General features: G+C 41.8%; 1 non-coding gene across 1 annotated transcript; it reads left to right on the top strand.

The window, feature by feature from the left end:
- The first annotated feature begins 2,711 nt into the window (after window positions 1–2,711).
- Trnaa-ggc (transfer RNA alanine (anticodon GGC)) lies at window positions 2,712–2,783 on the top strand. The gene has a single exon. It is a non-coding gene; the product is annotated as a tRNA-Ala (tRNA).
- Window positions 2,784–16,658: the final 13,875 nt, after the last annotated feature.

The following is a 16,658-nucleotide window of genomic DNA, read 5'->3' as shown; positions in this document are numbered from 1 at the left end:
TGAGACACAGTCTTCATAGCCCAGGTGGTCATTGAAACATGACCCTGCTGCTGCCCTCACTGATAGCTGTGATTACAAGGGTGACCCATTACACTTGGTTCTGCTGGTGCTAACTCCATCCCATCAGCTATGGTACTGAACAGAGGTAAGGGAGGACAAAGCAAGAGAGGCCTGTTCTTGTGTCTAATGCTACAACACCAGGTCACACAGCACAGGAGAGCATCTTCCAGTCAAGCCTGAGCAACCTGATTGTAATTGGTACCAACTGCAGCCATCTGGAAGACAATCACAGCCTTGCCTCTCAGCATCAATCAGCATCACTCAGGTTTGTGTTTTGTCCCAGTGCAGTCTTGCCTTTTACCACCAATCACAATCACTGAGGCTTTGCTTTTAAACCAATCACAGCTTGTGTCTGACCACCAGACATACAGTACCTCTCCTAGGCCATCCCAAAAAGGGCTCCCCTCAGGCTTATTGGAAATGATTCCATGCCCTTCTCAGTTTCCCTGAGGCTTGTGATAACACTAAATCTAGTGAAAACAGTTTCACACAGACAGGCTAGAGCCATATCCTAGGACTAGCACAAACCACTTGTGGTCTTAGGACAGTTTTCTCAGGGTGTCTGTGGAGGGTTGGAGACATCTTCTGAAGACAGGTTTAGAATAGACTTACAGCAGACTTTCAAAAAGAGTTAATGCCAATACCCCTCAAAATGTTCCAGTAAGTGGAAAAAGATGGAACATTGCCCAATTCTATGTAAGAGACTACAGTTCCCATATACCTAAACCGCATAAGAATCAAGAAAGAAAGAGAATTACAGACCTATTTACCTTAGACCAAAGATGTAAAAGTACTCACTAAAATACTCACAAACAAAATCCAATACCATATCAAACAGTTCATCCACCATGATTAAGTAGGCTTCATTGGAGAGATGCAGGCATAGTTCAACATACAGAAAACAGCTAATGTAATCCAATATATAAATAAACTCAAAGAAAAAGACCACATGATCATCTTATGAAATTCTGGAAAATCCTTTGACCAAATTCAACACCATTTCAGGTTAATTACTGGAGATATTAGGGATGCAATGCCATAAGTACACAAATTATAGGTAAATAAAGCAAGCCAATAGCCAACATCAAATTAAAGGAAGAGAAACACACAGCAATTCTACTAAAATCAGGAGTAAGAAAAGGTTTCCACTCTTTCCATGTTTGTTGACTATAGTACTTGCATATACACATATATATACATATATACATATATAAAATATTTATTTAATGATTTTGTGTGTTGAGAAATATACCAGATGACGTGAGAAAAAGGGAACACATGTGACAAACCTTATATTTCAGAAGCTTACAGCGCATGTGGTGAGATACATAAACTTACAGAAAGTGACAGCACATTAGGGTTTTATGAACAGTTTCCTCAAATTTAGTTTTTAGAATAAATGAAGTGATAAATAGTGTATGGGAAAGTTATGGAACAAGGTGACCAGACTGTCCAAAATTAGAAAAAAAGTATATTTTTTTTCCTTGAGGCAGGGTTTCTCTGTGTAGCTTTGCTCCTGTCCTGGAACTCGCTTATGGAGCCCAGGCTGGCCTCAAACTCACAGAGATCCACCTGGCTCTGCCTCCCGAGTGCTGGGATTAAAGGCGTGCGCCAGCACTGCCCGGCTTTAAGCCATGAAAGCTAAGGCATGTTTTAAAAGAGAATAGAGGTATGATAAGGAAGGTTTCAGGAAACTTCACATGTTCTCAGATATCCTATCATATTGCTAGTGAGCAAGACATAATTATTTATTCCACATGATAGTGTCAAGTTGAACTAATACTACAACATAAAGTTGAATTAAAATTGATGGGCCTGAATAATTTAAAGTATTATTTATTGTTATCCTGCCTTGTTTTAAATAGCATAAAGGTGGTTTATTATTATTTTTTCCTTTGATTGAAACTAGATTATTTTCTCATCCAATAAATATGATAAAAAATCCTATGAAAACCCTAAAGTGGAAGCCGTAAAATATACTCAAAGTAGGTGAAGGAGACCCTTGTGGTCTGTATGAATGGTAGCTCAGTCTCTCTGCATTCATATAGGCTTTAATCAACTAAGTTAAGACTAGGGGGATGTAGCTCAGAGGTAGAGCACGTATTTCGCATTTGTGAGGTCCCGGGTTCGATTCCCAGCATCTCCAATAGCTTTTGTTTTTTAACTTTTGAATTTTCCTTTTCAGGATGTTTCTGCACAAGGTGTCCTAGACTTTATCGTTTTGTTAGGGGAAATTATGTGCATAGCTAATTATTGGATGAAATTATTAGATGAAATCTGTCACCATGACAACAATTTTCATCTATGACCTTGACTGCTTTTCCATGGAGACTGCCATAGACTAGTGAGTACAATGAGGTCATGCCTCTTGGTATATGTTTTGTTCACAGAAAAAAAAAAAAAACAACCAAACTCAGCTTTGTTGCTGGTAGCAGTGTCTCTAATGGGTACTATTATTTTTGTTATAATTATTTTTATTGAAAATAGATTGTTTTCTCATTCTTTATATGTCCTAAAAGTCTTATCAAAACCCTAAACTGGAAGCCATAAAATATACTCAAATGTCCTGACGCAGAGCCTTGTAGTCAATACATATGCTAGATCAGTCTTTCAGCATTTATATGGGCTTTGATCAAGAGTGTTTTGAACGTGGAGATGTAGCTCAGTGGGAGAGCACATATTTGGCGTATATGAGGTCCCGGGTTCGATTCTCGGCATCTCCTAGTACTTTTAACTTTCGTATTCTGCTTTTCAGAATGATTCTGCAGAAGGTGTCAGAGACTTTAAATTTTAGCTAATTATTGGTTGAAATTGTTCATCTGTCACCATGACATCAATGTTCATCTATGACTGTGACTACTTTTCCATGGAGACCGCCATAGTCTAGTGAGTTGAACATGGTTGTGCTTGCAGGGATATGTTTTGTTCACAGAAAAAATAACAAACTCAGCTTTCTTGCTGGGGGCAGTTTCACTAATGGGTACTATTATTGTTATTATTATTATTTATTGAAAATAGATTGTTTTCTCATTCTTATATGTCCTAAAAATCTTGTCAAAACCCTGAACTGGAATCCATAAAATAGCCTGAAAGGACCTGACACAATACCTTGTAGTCAATATGAATGCTGATCATTTTCTCTCTTAAGTGCTTTCACCAATGAAGTAGCTCAGCAGTAGAGTGCATGCTTTGTATGCTTTGTATATGTGAGGTTCCAGGTTCAAGGTTTCCTTTTGCAGCATGTCACTGCACAAGGTGTCCCAGACTTTAACTTCCTCTATGAGGTTATATATGCAAAGCTATTTATTGGAAGAAATTGGTCATCTCTCAGTGACAACAATGTGACGACATTTCCATGGAGACCACCATATTCTGGTGAGTAGAATATGGTCACACTTCGAGGGATATGTTTGGTTTACAGAACAAAACAGCAAAGCTCTGCTTTCCTGCTGGTGGCAGTTTCTCTAGTGGGTGTGCTTTCTCGGGTGATAACAAGGGTGAAGAGTTCTTGCTTTGAGAGAAAGGAAGGGAGGGCTGGGCAGAACCATTCCTGCTTACTGAACAGGGGAAGCATTGCTGTTGTCATAGAAACCTGGGTTCAATATGGTGACTGTTTCCAATGGCGATCCAGGCGGTGTCCTGGAAAATGAGCATTCCTAGTGTTTGGACTGAGTGAGTTAATGGATTCCTGGAGGTGAGCACTGGAATCTTCCTGAGGGTGGAGAGGCAGGTGCAGGGATCCCAGACCCAAGTAGGTTCACCCCCACTTCAAGATTTATAGCCAGTGTGTCTCCAGAAGGAGAGAGACTTGAGACTATTGTGCCTCTTCAGTGTGCTGTTCTGTGCAGGGATGTGCTGGAGCCATTGTCCGGGCTAGGCGTTCTGGGGGAGGAAGCAGGAGGGACACAAGATAGTGTGAGCACACTCTGATCCCAGTTTCCTGTTCTGTGAAAAGGGAATGAGATTGCTCACTCAGGATCGGTGGGACATTAAGTGGTAAAGCCTAAAGGGAAGTCAATGATTACCCAGCATGTCTCAGATGATTATTTCAATATGCAGTTGGTTAGAGGATTTTCTTTTTCGTTTTTAGTAATTTGAGGTTTTATTTGCTTTTGAGACAGCAATTCACTGTGTCCTATCCTGGCTGAAAACTCTCAGTCATTCTCCTGCCTCAGCTGCCTCATGTAGGGACTTCAGGTGTGGAACACAGTGTGCTTGGCACCAGTTTGGGATTTTAATTTCCATTTTTGTGATACCCACCCTCCAGGTGGCAATGATCTTTACTCAGAATCCCTGCCATGATGCTCTCTGCATATGGCACTAATATTTCTAATGAATCTCTTATAAAAAGGACAGTTCTATCAATGTCCCCTTGACCAACACACCTGAAACCTTTCCCATTTCTCAATTTCTATTTTCTGCCTGACTTTTGTGAGCTTTTCTGTATGATTCATAGAAATTCTTTATTGAATATATGTTTTTCTAACTTTTCTCCTAGCCATAGAGTTATCTTCTCAGTTCTCATCCATCCTCTGGAAGAGCAAGAGTTTTTAAATTGTAAGGATTCACCTTCTCCAGTTCTTCAATTATGGTTTTTATTTGGTGTCTTGTCTGTGACATCTTCACTCAGTCCCAGAGACAAGGATTTTCTTCTGTGTGTTCTCTTTGACATTTATAGGCTTATTTTTATATTTTTAACTTCTCTAATTTATTTTGAGTGGTCTTTGCACATGATATGATTTATATTTATATTTGTGGATATGGATATACACTTGCCTCTGCATTGTTTGCTGAAAGACCATCCTTTCTGCATCAAATTGCCTCTGCATATTTGTCCAACACCAGTTCTCCAACATTCCAGGCATGATACATATGCCAATATTCCCAGTGCCTGGGAGTCTGCAGCAGCAATATTGTCAGTTCTTTTCAGCCCAGACTCTGCACAGGCTTGATGTCAGCATGGGATACATAGGAAAATATTGGCACACAGTAGACAATGGTCTGTAAATATGTGGGTGTAAGCATGGACAGTAGATTTTGGTCTTTTACTTGCCAATGTTGATTCCAATAGCATCCTGGTCCAATTACTGTAGGTTCAAATGGAGTACTCCTATTAGGCAATTCTGTTCTCTAACTCGGCCCCTCTGTGTTGGACTGACCTAGCACCTTGTCACTAACAGATGAAGTTGGACCTGACATTTAATAAAAATCAGAAAATATCACTTTAACAAAGTTTAATTTTCTGCCAAAGGACTGAGTGTCATCACAAGGCAGCTAATGCCTGTAGCTGAGGTTTCTCTGCTTTACCATAGTAACCTACTTAATATCTCCACCCATGCACTTAAGGAGTGCCTTGATTCATAATTTTTTTCATTCTGTTACTAGACAAACTGCACGCAACTGTTTCCACATTGTGACATGAAATTTGTTCTAACCTAAATCTGTCCCACCCATATTTTCTCACCCATATTTGATTCCAGAATAAACTCTCTTTTCTTCCTTTGAGGTGAGAGCTGTGTTTTTGCATTGACATTTGTAAGTGTGAATTTGTGTATTGGAAGACAACTACTCACCAACACCACAAGAGTTTTCTTGAGTGAGAGTAGCAGGAAATGTTAGATAGAAGGATTTATATTGTGGAGGTAAACAGAAAATATTGGATAGCCTTGAGTGGACCGGGAACCTATTTCAATGGGCCCCGACAGCCTCTTCCCTAGTGTATTGATAGAAATGACAAGGGGTGGAGCAGAAGACCTCCCCCCAGCACAGCCAAGTGTATACCATCTCAGACACCTGCACTCAGGCCCGTGGTCCTAATCATCCTCTCTATGCGGACCTGCTGGGTAAAGCCACGAGGAACCTGAAAACGGGCTCCCACAGTGTATACTGCTGTACATGTGTGAATATGTCTCTGAAGTTGCCAGGCATAGTTATCACTGAATGTTTAATAATGTGCTCATGTCATTCACAGATTAAGAGCATATTAGGCTCAAGTGTGGTGTGTATTTTTCTAGTTATTGCTTAGCCAACATCATTACCCCATGCCTAAAAGATTTCTGTGTGATATAGCAGATACTAATAATATATTCGTGAAAGTTAATTAAGTCTATTATTACTGTGATAGGTTTGATGTGTTATAATTCTACTCCTGCTTCTTCATGATGATCTGGTGTTTAATATATTGCCTACTTATTCTCCATAGTTATTTATTCATATATAGATTTATCTCAGAATGTCTCAGAATACCTAATACAATTGCCCTGTCATATTGGCATTCTGTGTTTTGATGCTCAATTTGTCCCAGTATTGCCCAGAAGAGTCCATTAAAGATGCCTCTGGAGCATTTCCTGAGTCTAAACATTGCACTGTCTGAGCCCTTGTATAGAAAGGAATTACTGATGCCCACCTCAAAGAATCATTTTGAGGCCTGAAGAGACAGAAAGCAGACACATGTTGTGTGTGTCTAGTAAGGCAAATTTCCCTTGCCTCTTTCATGCAGTCAGTGTGATGTCTCTGGCATGGAAGTAGTTCATGAGTACACACAAGGGAGAGCACTTGGCAAGGTAATGGCAAATGAACAAGCTCTCACTTCCATTATGTGTGCACAGTCCTAGGTATCACTGTGAGTGTCCTTGGTGATGTGATGAGCTGGGAAGAGGAAAAGCGTCATTGCATACCTTCCACTGATGGAGGCTGCACAGGTAAGGCACCGCCATTCCATCCCCTGGGTTTTATTGTTTTCTCATTCTGGATTCCTAGATTTGATGGGTTTTCTTTCCCCCATGCTACCTTGTAATTTAAAGAGAAGGATTTATTCTCTGTGCTTTTTCATCCCATAAGCCCACTCTTCTAGCAATCTCAAGCATAGCAGCAATCTTGCAGCCTCTAGGATCTGCCCACTTTTCTCTCTTTTCCAAGGTGTGCTTTCACTAACTCTCTTTTCTTCCCTGACACTGTGACCTTTCTCTAAAGTTCCCTCCCTACCGTGTGGCTGTTTCTGAACCCTGTGTGTCAGCCATGCAGGCTTAATTCAGATGGGACAGCTTTTCTCTTTTTTCTGCTCATCTCTTTCCTTGGTACAGCTGAGATTTGCAATTACCTGCCCTGGAGCTTTTCAGTTTTTTCTTTCTCTGTTTTCCTCCTTAGGTTTATTTATATTATTCTCTATGTGTGAGTGTTTTGCCTGCATAAATGTCTGTGTACCACTTGGGTGCCTGGTAGGCAAAGAGGTCAGAAATGGCATCAGATCCCCTGGAATTGGAGGTGTGCATGGTTGTGAGCCTCCTGGTGGATGCTGGAACCAAACCTGGGTCTTCTGCAGGAACAAGTGCTCTAAAGACTTTAGGGTTTCTCTTTTAAATTCTAATGCCATTGTCCTACAAAAGCTAGAGAGATATCTCTGTAGTTAAGAACCCTTGTTCTTATTGAAGACCCTTGGTCAGTTCTCCATATGGAATGTCACAACCATCTGTAACTTCATTTCCTGTGGATCTGACATCCTCTACTGACCTCTTCCAGCACAACAATACAAGATCTGTACATGTACGCATGCAGGCAAAATACCCACACACATAAAAATTAAAAACAAATCTTAACTTTTTATTGTCATCAAATTTCCATTGAGTCTTTTTAAAAATTATGTTATTAATGAGCCCATTAACCCCAAGAGTATTTGCTGTTATTTCTGGAATCAGTATGTCCTGTGGGATGTGGTTCTATATGCTGTGTATATATGTTGGTCTCATTGGTTGATAAATAAAGTTGTTTGGCCAATGGTGAGGCAGAATAAGGTTAGGCAGTATATTCAAACTGAACATGGAGATGAAGAAGAGTGTAGTTGCAGCAAATGCTGGGAGCTGCCTCCTGGAGAATCAAGATGTGAGAGAACAGGTAATGCCATGAAGCCAAGTGGCCAAACATAGGTTAATAGGAATGGGTTGAGTTAAGTTCTAAGAGCTAGCTGGCAAGATGCCTGAGCCATATGCCATACAGTTTGTAATTAATATAAGCCTCTGTGTGTTTACTTGGGACTGAGAGGCTGCAGGACCAGGCGGGATACAAGAAAACTTGTGGCTACAATTGGCACCCAGGTGTAATATCCCTGGCCTGCTAATTGCAGCTCAGTTGCCACCTGCAGAGGCCAGAACTTCCTGCTTCCCCAGACATACACTGTGGCCCCTGTCACCCTGTGCCTGTGTCTTTAAGCCCGTCCGTCACTGTGCTCCCAAGCCCACATGGACAGGTGAGCTCTTAAAGAGCCACTAGGGCTGTAATGATGGCCCACCCACACATTGGAGGCACCAGATGTAGCCAGAAATCCAAGGGAGTCTGCTTAAGGGGTACAGGGAATTTATTAGGATATAAATTGGAGAGAACAACTCACTAAACAGAATAAGGCAAAATCATCTGAGAGTCCTGGAAGGCTGATGTCCTGTCCCATGCTCCTCCTGCTGCCTAAGTCAGTCCACACCATCCAAGCCCAGAGAGAGGGGGAGAACCAGGCATTCATGCCCCTCAGGTCTTAGCTTGTCTGAGGTCATTCCTAGGTGTAACAGGTAACCACTACAAATATGTCTTTTTTGATAATTGTTTTTGTTTCTATAGACAGTGATTTTCTGAGGAATAACCTTGGCTATCCTGGAAACTATTCTGTAGTCCATGCAAGGCTTGAACTCATCTCTGCCTCCCAAGTGCTGGGATTAAACTCATGTACCATAATTAATGACAGGCTTCAATATGTCTTAAAATATATCATAAGGATGAGATGAATTATTTGCTTGTTTAGGGTTTTTCTCCTCATAGTTTAACAACATTTGATTATTTTAAAAAATGCATATGGTCTGACCTGGAAGAGTTAGGGAAATCTGGTCCGGTAGTGTGACATCAGTCATGGTTGATAATCTCTTCATAGTTCTTAAGTCTTTTTATTAACATGGGTTAGCTTAGTGCTCTAGTTTGTATTTCCACAAAAGGACACACCTTAGCACTCTTTTCGCCAGGGCACCATACACTGTAAAGAACACAGTTGTAAACCATTTAATACTTAAGCTTATATCACATGTAAGGAAATCCCCTGCTGTGTTTGTGTTCAGAGTTCGCACACTGATTTTCTATTGTTGATTTTCCTGATCTATGGAGGTTTTTTCAAACAGTGGCAGAGCTGCCAATAGGCTGGCTGGATGTCATTTGATTCACACACATAGAAATCAATGTGGGTAGAGGGGAGATATTCAAGTGCTGGATTTGTCACATTTTCTTGCCCACTGAACTTGACAACTGCCAGTCATGACCACATGCAGGCTGGTATAGAAACAGGTCCCTCAGCCCTGCCAATAGTACAGATCTTGTGGCCCCACAGGGTGCAGATTGCTCAGTTCCTGGCTCCAACTTGCACCACAGCTTCAGGGCAGTTCAAGTACCAGGGCTACTCAATCCTTAACAGGAGCCACTGACAGAGCTCTTCGGTAGGTGTGGGACTCAGTGCTCCTTAACCCTTAATACAAACTGTAATGTAGATAGGCTTCGGGAACCCTCCACATTCATTTTTTCTTTCCCGTGGCCTTACATCCCTTCTCCTTCAGTATCAACCCTACTAGCTCTCTTGACCTCTTTCTACTTCCCCTGCCCTTCTTTCTTTCCTGAACTCTAGATGTTTCACAGCTGTTGCTTCTTCAGCCATCCGACAGCTGGTTGCCTTGTCTCTTCTACTTGGCCTTACATCCCCACTGTCAATGCCATTCCCCTGTCCTCTGACTCCCTGTCCTTGTCTCTCTGTCCTCCCCCTCACCTCTGTCTCATGCTCCTTACCTGAGACACAGTCTTCATAGCCCAGGTGGTCATTGAAACATGACCCTGCTGCTGCCCTCGCTGATAGCTGTGATTACAAGGGTGACCCATTACACTTGGTTCTGGTGGTGCTAACTCCATCCCAACAGCTATGGTACTGAACAGAGGTAAGGGAGGACAAAGCAAGAGAGGCCTGTTCTTGTGTCTAATGCTGCAACACCAGGTCACACAGCACAGGAGAGCATCTTCCAGTCAAGCCTGAGCAACCTGATTGTAATTGATACCAACTACAACCATCTGGAAGACAATCACAGCCTTGCCTCTCAGCATCAATCAGCATCACTCAGGTTTGTATTTTGTCCCAGTGCAGTCTTGCCTTTTACCACCAATCACAATCACTGAGGCTTTGCTTTTAAACCAATCACAGCTTGTGTCTGACCACCAGACATACAGTACCTCTCCTAGGCCATCCCAAAAAGGGCTCCCCTCAGGCTTATTGGAAATGATTCCATGCCCTTCTCAGTTTCCTTGAGGCTTGTGATAACACTAAATCTAGTGAAAACAGTTTCACACAGACAAGCTAGAGCCATATCCTAGGACTAGCACAAACCACTTGTGGTCTTAGGACAGTTTTCTCAGGGTGTCTGTGGAGGGTTGGAGACATCTTCTGAAGACAGGTTTAGAACAGACTTACAGCAGACTTTCAAAAAGAGTTAATGCCAATACCCCTCAAAATATTCCAGTAAGTAGAAAAAGATGGAACACTGCCCAATTCTATGTAAGAGACTACAGTTCCCATATACCTAAACCGCATAAGAATCAAGAAAGAAAGAGAATTACAGACCAATTTACCTTAGACCAAAGATGTAAAAGTACTCACTAAAATATTCACAAACAAAATCCAATACCATATCAAACAGTTCATCCACCATGAGTAAGTAGGCTTCATTGGAGAGATGCAGGCATAGTTCAACATACAGAAAACTGTGAATGTAATCCAATATATAAATAAACTCAAAGAAAAAGACCACATGATCATCTTAGGAAATTCTGGAAAATCCTTTGACCAAATTCAACACCATTTCAGGTTAATTACTGGAGATATTAGGCATGCAAGTGCTATAACTAAACAAATTATAGGTAATGTATAGCAAGCCAATAGCCAATATCAAATTAAAGGAAGAGAAACTCACAGCAATTCTACTAAAATCAGGAGTAAGGAAAGGTTTCCTCTCTTTCCATGTTTGTTGAATATATAGTACTTGAAGATTTAGTCATGTTTTGGGAAAGACATAAAATCTGTGCCATTTGCTGCAAGACTCGTTTCTATCTATAGAATATGATCCATTGTCTGATTATGTGGTTGTGACTTTTGGATACTTTATCAATTACTTGTACATGAAGGTATTTACAGAAGGCAGAAGGGAGTGGTCACACACCCTAGAACTGGAGTTACAGGTGGTTGTAAGCCACCTGACATGGGTGCTAGGAACTGAACTTCAGTCCTCTGGGAGAGCACAGAGTACTCCTAATCACTGAGCCATCTCTCTAGCCCTTTATCAACCTTTCTGAGGTGGACTGGAAGAGAATTTCTGTAGTAGGCTCAGGTATTTGAACACTTGCTCTCCAGTTGATAACTTTGTTTTGGGAGGTCATGGAAAGATGCAGCCCTCCTGGAGGATGTGCATCACAGGGAGCACCTTTGAGAGTTTACAGACTTGTTCCACTTCCAGCTTGTAGTCTGCTTCATGGTTTTTGAGGAAGATGTGAAATCTTAACTATCACTTCTTGTTTCCATGCCTGCCATGAGCTGCCATGCTTCCCCACCCCACCATGATGCAAGCCAAAACAAACACTTTCTTCCTTAAGATGTATTAGGTCAGAGTAATAGGAAAGTAATTAAGGTAGAAGTTGGTATCAGAGAGTGGACTGTTGCTATGAAGACCATGATCTTGTGGTTTCTTGGAGGAGTGTAGTAGACTGGAACTTTGGACACAAAAGTGATTGAATGCTGTCAGCAGAATTTAATGGGCTCTTTTGCTGGCAGCCTGGGAGGTGTGGTGCTGAGAACAATGGTGAATGTCAAGGCCTGACCCAAGACTTTTCACAGAGAAGCAAAGAATTTAAGAGCAGATGGTTAGAAGCCATTTCCTGGATGTTTTGAATAAGAATGTTGCTGTGTCCTGGACATTCCTAAGAACTTGTCTGAGACTAAATTAGAAAGTAATGGACTAATTTCTCTGGCAAAGGAAGTTCCAAGAGAGCATGGCATTTAATCTGTGGCATTATTGATACTCATCACACTTATGCAGTTCTACAATGTGAAAGAGCAAATGGCATAGAAATAAATACAGAACGTACAGTTGGCAGAGACAAAGAACACTAGGAAACCATGTTTTAGCCAAAGTTTGTCCTGAAAGAGGAGAGGCTGGAACTGTTAATGAGATTGGTGCCATTTCAGAGTGGCCTCCTGCACTGCACTGGAACAATAAGAAAGCTGTTCCAAAGACAAAAGCCTACCACCCCCAACCAAATAAGCCTCCATCATGTGGAAGCAGAGTCTAAGAGGACTTTGCTGCTTCTAGAAATCAGCTGTAAACACAGGCTGAAACAAATGTGATTCAGAGGCATCAGGGTCTGTCCTAAACTGGCAGAGAACCCCACAGTGTCATTTTGTGGTACTGCCTTTGGAGGCATGAAAGATGCTAGAGTGAGGGAGTTGTGGATTCTTCCTCCAACTGTGAACAACTGAAGCCAAGTAACATGTGTGGCAGTGCTGAGGTCACAGTGAGAAGAGGGCCCTAAGGGGTTAGAACGCCCTTAGAGGCCATTGTGTGAAAGCTGTGAATCTAAAGCCTGGGGTGTGGTAGAGATCCCAGGATGTTGTAGATATTAGAACCACGAGACATCTGTTAAGGAGAGCAGCATGCAGGTAGTGGAACCAGTCTGAGAGAAGTGTATGTTGCAGGCAGCAAAGCTGAATCGGCTGAGCCACCTAAGCCCTTGGGATCTGTCTTAGTCAGTGTTCTATTGTTGTGAAGAGACACCATGAGCAAGGTGACTCTTCTAAAGGAAAGCAATTGTAAGTGGGACTTGCTTACAGTTTCAGAGGTTTAGTTCATTGTCATCCTGGAGGAAAGCATGATGGCATGCACCTGGTGCTGGAGAAGTAGCTAAGAATTCTATATCCAGATCTCTGGGCATCAGGAAGAGAGAGGAGAGAGAGAGAGAGAGAGAGAGAGAGAGAGAGAGAGAGAGAGAGAGAGAGAGACAGACAGAGAGAGAGAGAGAGAGAGAGACAGAGAGAGAGAGAGAGAGAGAGAGAGAGAGAGAGAGAGAGAGAGAGAGAGAGAGAGAGACTGGGACTGGCTTGAGTTTTTGAAACCTTTGAAGCCCCAAAGTCCACCTCCGGTGCCATACTTCCTTCAACAAGGCACAGCTACTCCACCCGGGCCACAACTCCTAACCCTTCTCAAGTAGTTCCACTCCCAGTTGACCTAGTGCTGACATGGATGTGCCTTTGGGCTCCATTTTTATTCAGATCACCACAGGAACTAAGGTCCTAGGCAATGGACATAAAACTACTGGATTTGGCATTTGCCTTGCTACGTTCCACTTTTGTGAGATATTCCCTCACTCTTCCATCATTCCTCTCATGGGAATGGGAATGTGTACGGTGTGCTATGATATGTTGGAAGTATGTAATTTCCTTTTTTTTATTTTTCAGGGTTTGATATTTAAGGGATTGCCTTACCTCTCAAAGAGACTAGCATTTTAAATAGTATTGAGAGTGCAAAAGAGGATGAGGAATCTTAAAGTTGCGCTTAATGCATTTTGCTTCATGATATGGCCCTAAGCTAGAATGTAGAAATTTGAATGAAAATGTGTCCCATGGGCTCTGGCATTTTCATACTTGGTCTCCAGCAGGTGGTACTCTTTGAGAGGTTCCATGGAGGTGCTACCTTGCAGATGGGTTGTGCATCTTAGATATTCCTCTACAGAAGGATAGCTCATCTCCCTGGCAGGATGTACATCAGCGGGAGGAAGCTTAGGGAACTTATAGCCTTTCTCCCTCTCCAGTGTGCTCTCTGCTACATGTTCGTGGTTGCAGACATGACCTCTCAGCTTCCTGCTCCTATTGCCATGATCCCCTCATCTCCAAGCCATGGTGTACTCTTATCCTTCAGGGACCATAAACCAGACAAACTCCTCCTTCTATAAGTTGCTTTGTGTCATGATCTTTTATCACAGTAACAACAAAAGTAACTAATGCAACTTCTTAAAGGGATTTCCATGAGGAAGTTTTGTTATATTTCCTTTTCACCTGCCTCTCAGAACTGAGAAATTACTCATAACTACCTTCCATACGTAATCTTATATCATGATTCTCCTTGATAAAGAAAGAGAGTGTTGATACATGTGTGAATTATTATATTTATGTTATGAATATTCTCATATGTTTGTATTTCTATTACCATATATGAAGAATTCAGTCATATATCTTCTTATTGTTTTGTCATAATTTTAAGTTAGTTGAGTTCTGGGACTTGAAAAGGGAAGTATTAGGAGGACCCCTGACATACTCAAACATTTCTGGAAAAAGACCATAGTGAAATTGGGGATCCAAGGAGACAGGCTGAGGAAAAATCAGTTGGCCCTTTTTCAAATCTACCCTCAAGGGCACAGCAGCACATTTGATGGCTAAGACAAGATATCACCCGTCAGATTTAACGGCACATGACTGGACTATGTACTCCCTTGTTTCCTTCTAAACTAATGATGAGGTTAATGTTTGTTGTAGAGAGTCTAGATGTATTGTGGTCTTGGATGACCCAGGGGAGAAAAATGGAATGAAGGAGTTTCCAAGATCATTCAATGTGGTTCAACTAAGTAGCTAAGTTTCTCTTTACTAAGATAAGTATAATATGCCAATTCAGCTTCTTTCAAATAATTTTGAGATTCCTTTGGTGACTTCTTTTGGTCTCTTGTATCTTACACTGGCCTCAAACTTACATTGTAAGGAGGAGGGTCTTGGACTCCTGGTCTTCCTTTCTCCACTTAGGAAGTTGGGGGATTGTAGGCATATGCCACCAATCTGGGCTAAAAGTAGTTTTTTGGTTTTTTGGGGGGATTTTTTTTGGAGGTTTGTTTTATTTTGGTATTTTAGTGTCCTAGGCTATTTAGTGAAGGTGTTGGAGGAAAATCTTGCAGTTTTCTGCCATGGATGGATTGTGCATTCCTCTTTAGAGGAATGTCCATGTCCCATAGTTCTACCATATATCCCTTGCTATACATTGCTGGTAGTTCCATAAGCTCACTACCATAATATGCTAAATTCCTGACAAGAGATACTTTATTTCCAAAACCTGAGTTCTGTTGATTGTCTCCACCTAGATCCTTGTAGTTATGCTTCTCATTTGGTGGCCTTCTAAGGAAGACATTTTTTTGCATTGAATGAAAAGTAAGGTGAGAAGGGAGGACTGCATCTCCAGAGGCATTTCCTGTGTGCAGGAACAGTTGCACACCACGGTTGACAGAAGCATGGTATCCTAACAGCTACCGGGACAACATTGCTTATTTTCCTCCTCTATTGAAAATACTTTCTTTTCTCATTTATATCCTGGTTAGTTTCCTCTCCCTCTAATCCCTCCAGTTCCTCCCTTGCTCCGACAACATCCAGATCCACCCCCTTTCTGTCTCTTGTTAGAGAAGAACAGGCTTCTAAGAGATACAAGAAAACATAACAAAACTAATTAGACTAAGATAAAATCCAACTATCACATAGAAGTTAGACAAGGCAAACCAACCCAAGGAAACAAGAACCCAAGGAAGGCCAAAGAGTCAGAGACCTACTCTGTCACTCAGTCGGGAGTCCCATAAAAATATGAGGTGAAAGCTGTAATGTAGACACGGAGGACCTGGTGCAGAGCCATGCAGGCCCTGTGCACGCTGCTTCAGTCCCTGTGACTGCATATGAGCCTTCTCAGTTGATGGTCTCCTGGTGTCCTCCATCATCTCTTGCTCTTACACTCTTTCTGCTTCCTCTTCCTAAGGTTTCCTTGGGTGGATAGATTTGATGGACACATCTTATTTAGACCTCTGTCTAAATTCCAAACTTTCTCTCTTTCTCTCTCTCTCTCTCTCTCTCTCTCTCTCTCTCTCTCTCTCTCTCTGTCACTCTGGCTATGTCTCTGTCTCTCTCTGCATCTGTCTCTCTCTCTCTCTCTCACACACACACACACAACACACATACACACACACACACACACACACACACACACACACACACACACGTCTGCATGTGGGTCTCTGTAGTAGTTTCTGTCTGCTGCGGGAGGAAGCCTATCTGATGAGGTCAGACCAAGGCTCTGATCTATGAGTATAGCTTAACATCATTAGAACTCATTTTTTTTTTCACTACCAAAAAAAAAAAAACCCCAAAACAGTAGTATTTGCTTTAAGACTAGGTCTCAGGGCTATCTAGTCTCTGGTTATTAGTCACCAAGGCAGTATCAGGTATGGGTTCCATCTGGTAGAGTGGGCCTTCACTCAAATCAGATACAAGCTTCTTGCCAACATTGCCCTACCATATTTTGCAAGCAGGAGAGCAGTGTAGATAAGAGGACTTTTGGCTGGATTGATAGTTCTATTTGACTTTTGGTAGCCCACAGAGTACCTTCCTACTCTAAAGACACTAGGATGTAGGAATGAAGGTTCTATGTAGGCACCAGCTTGACTTCTCCATGTTCAATGAGTTGTGTGTGAGTATCCTTCAGCAATGGGGCCTTGCTTTCAGTTTGTGGAGAGCAACC

Source organism: Peromyscus eremicus, chromosome X, assembly GCF_949786415.1.
Source record: "Peromyscus eremicus chromosome X, PerEre_H2_v1, whole genome shotgun sequence".
Taxonomy (NCBI): Eukaryota; Metazoa; Chordata; class Mammalia; order Rodentia; family Cricetidae; genus Peromyscus; species Peromyscus eremicus.
Note: the sequence above shows the minus strand (reverse complement) of the source record. Positions and strands in the feature narration are given on the sequence as shown.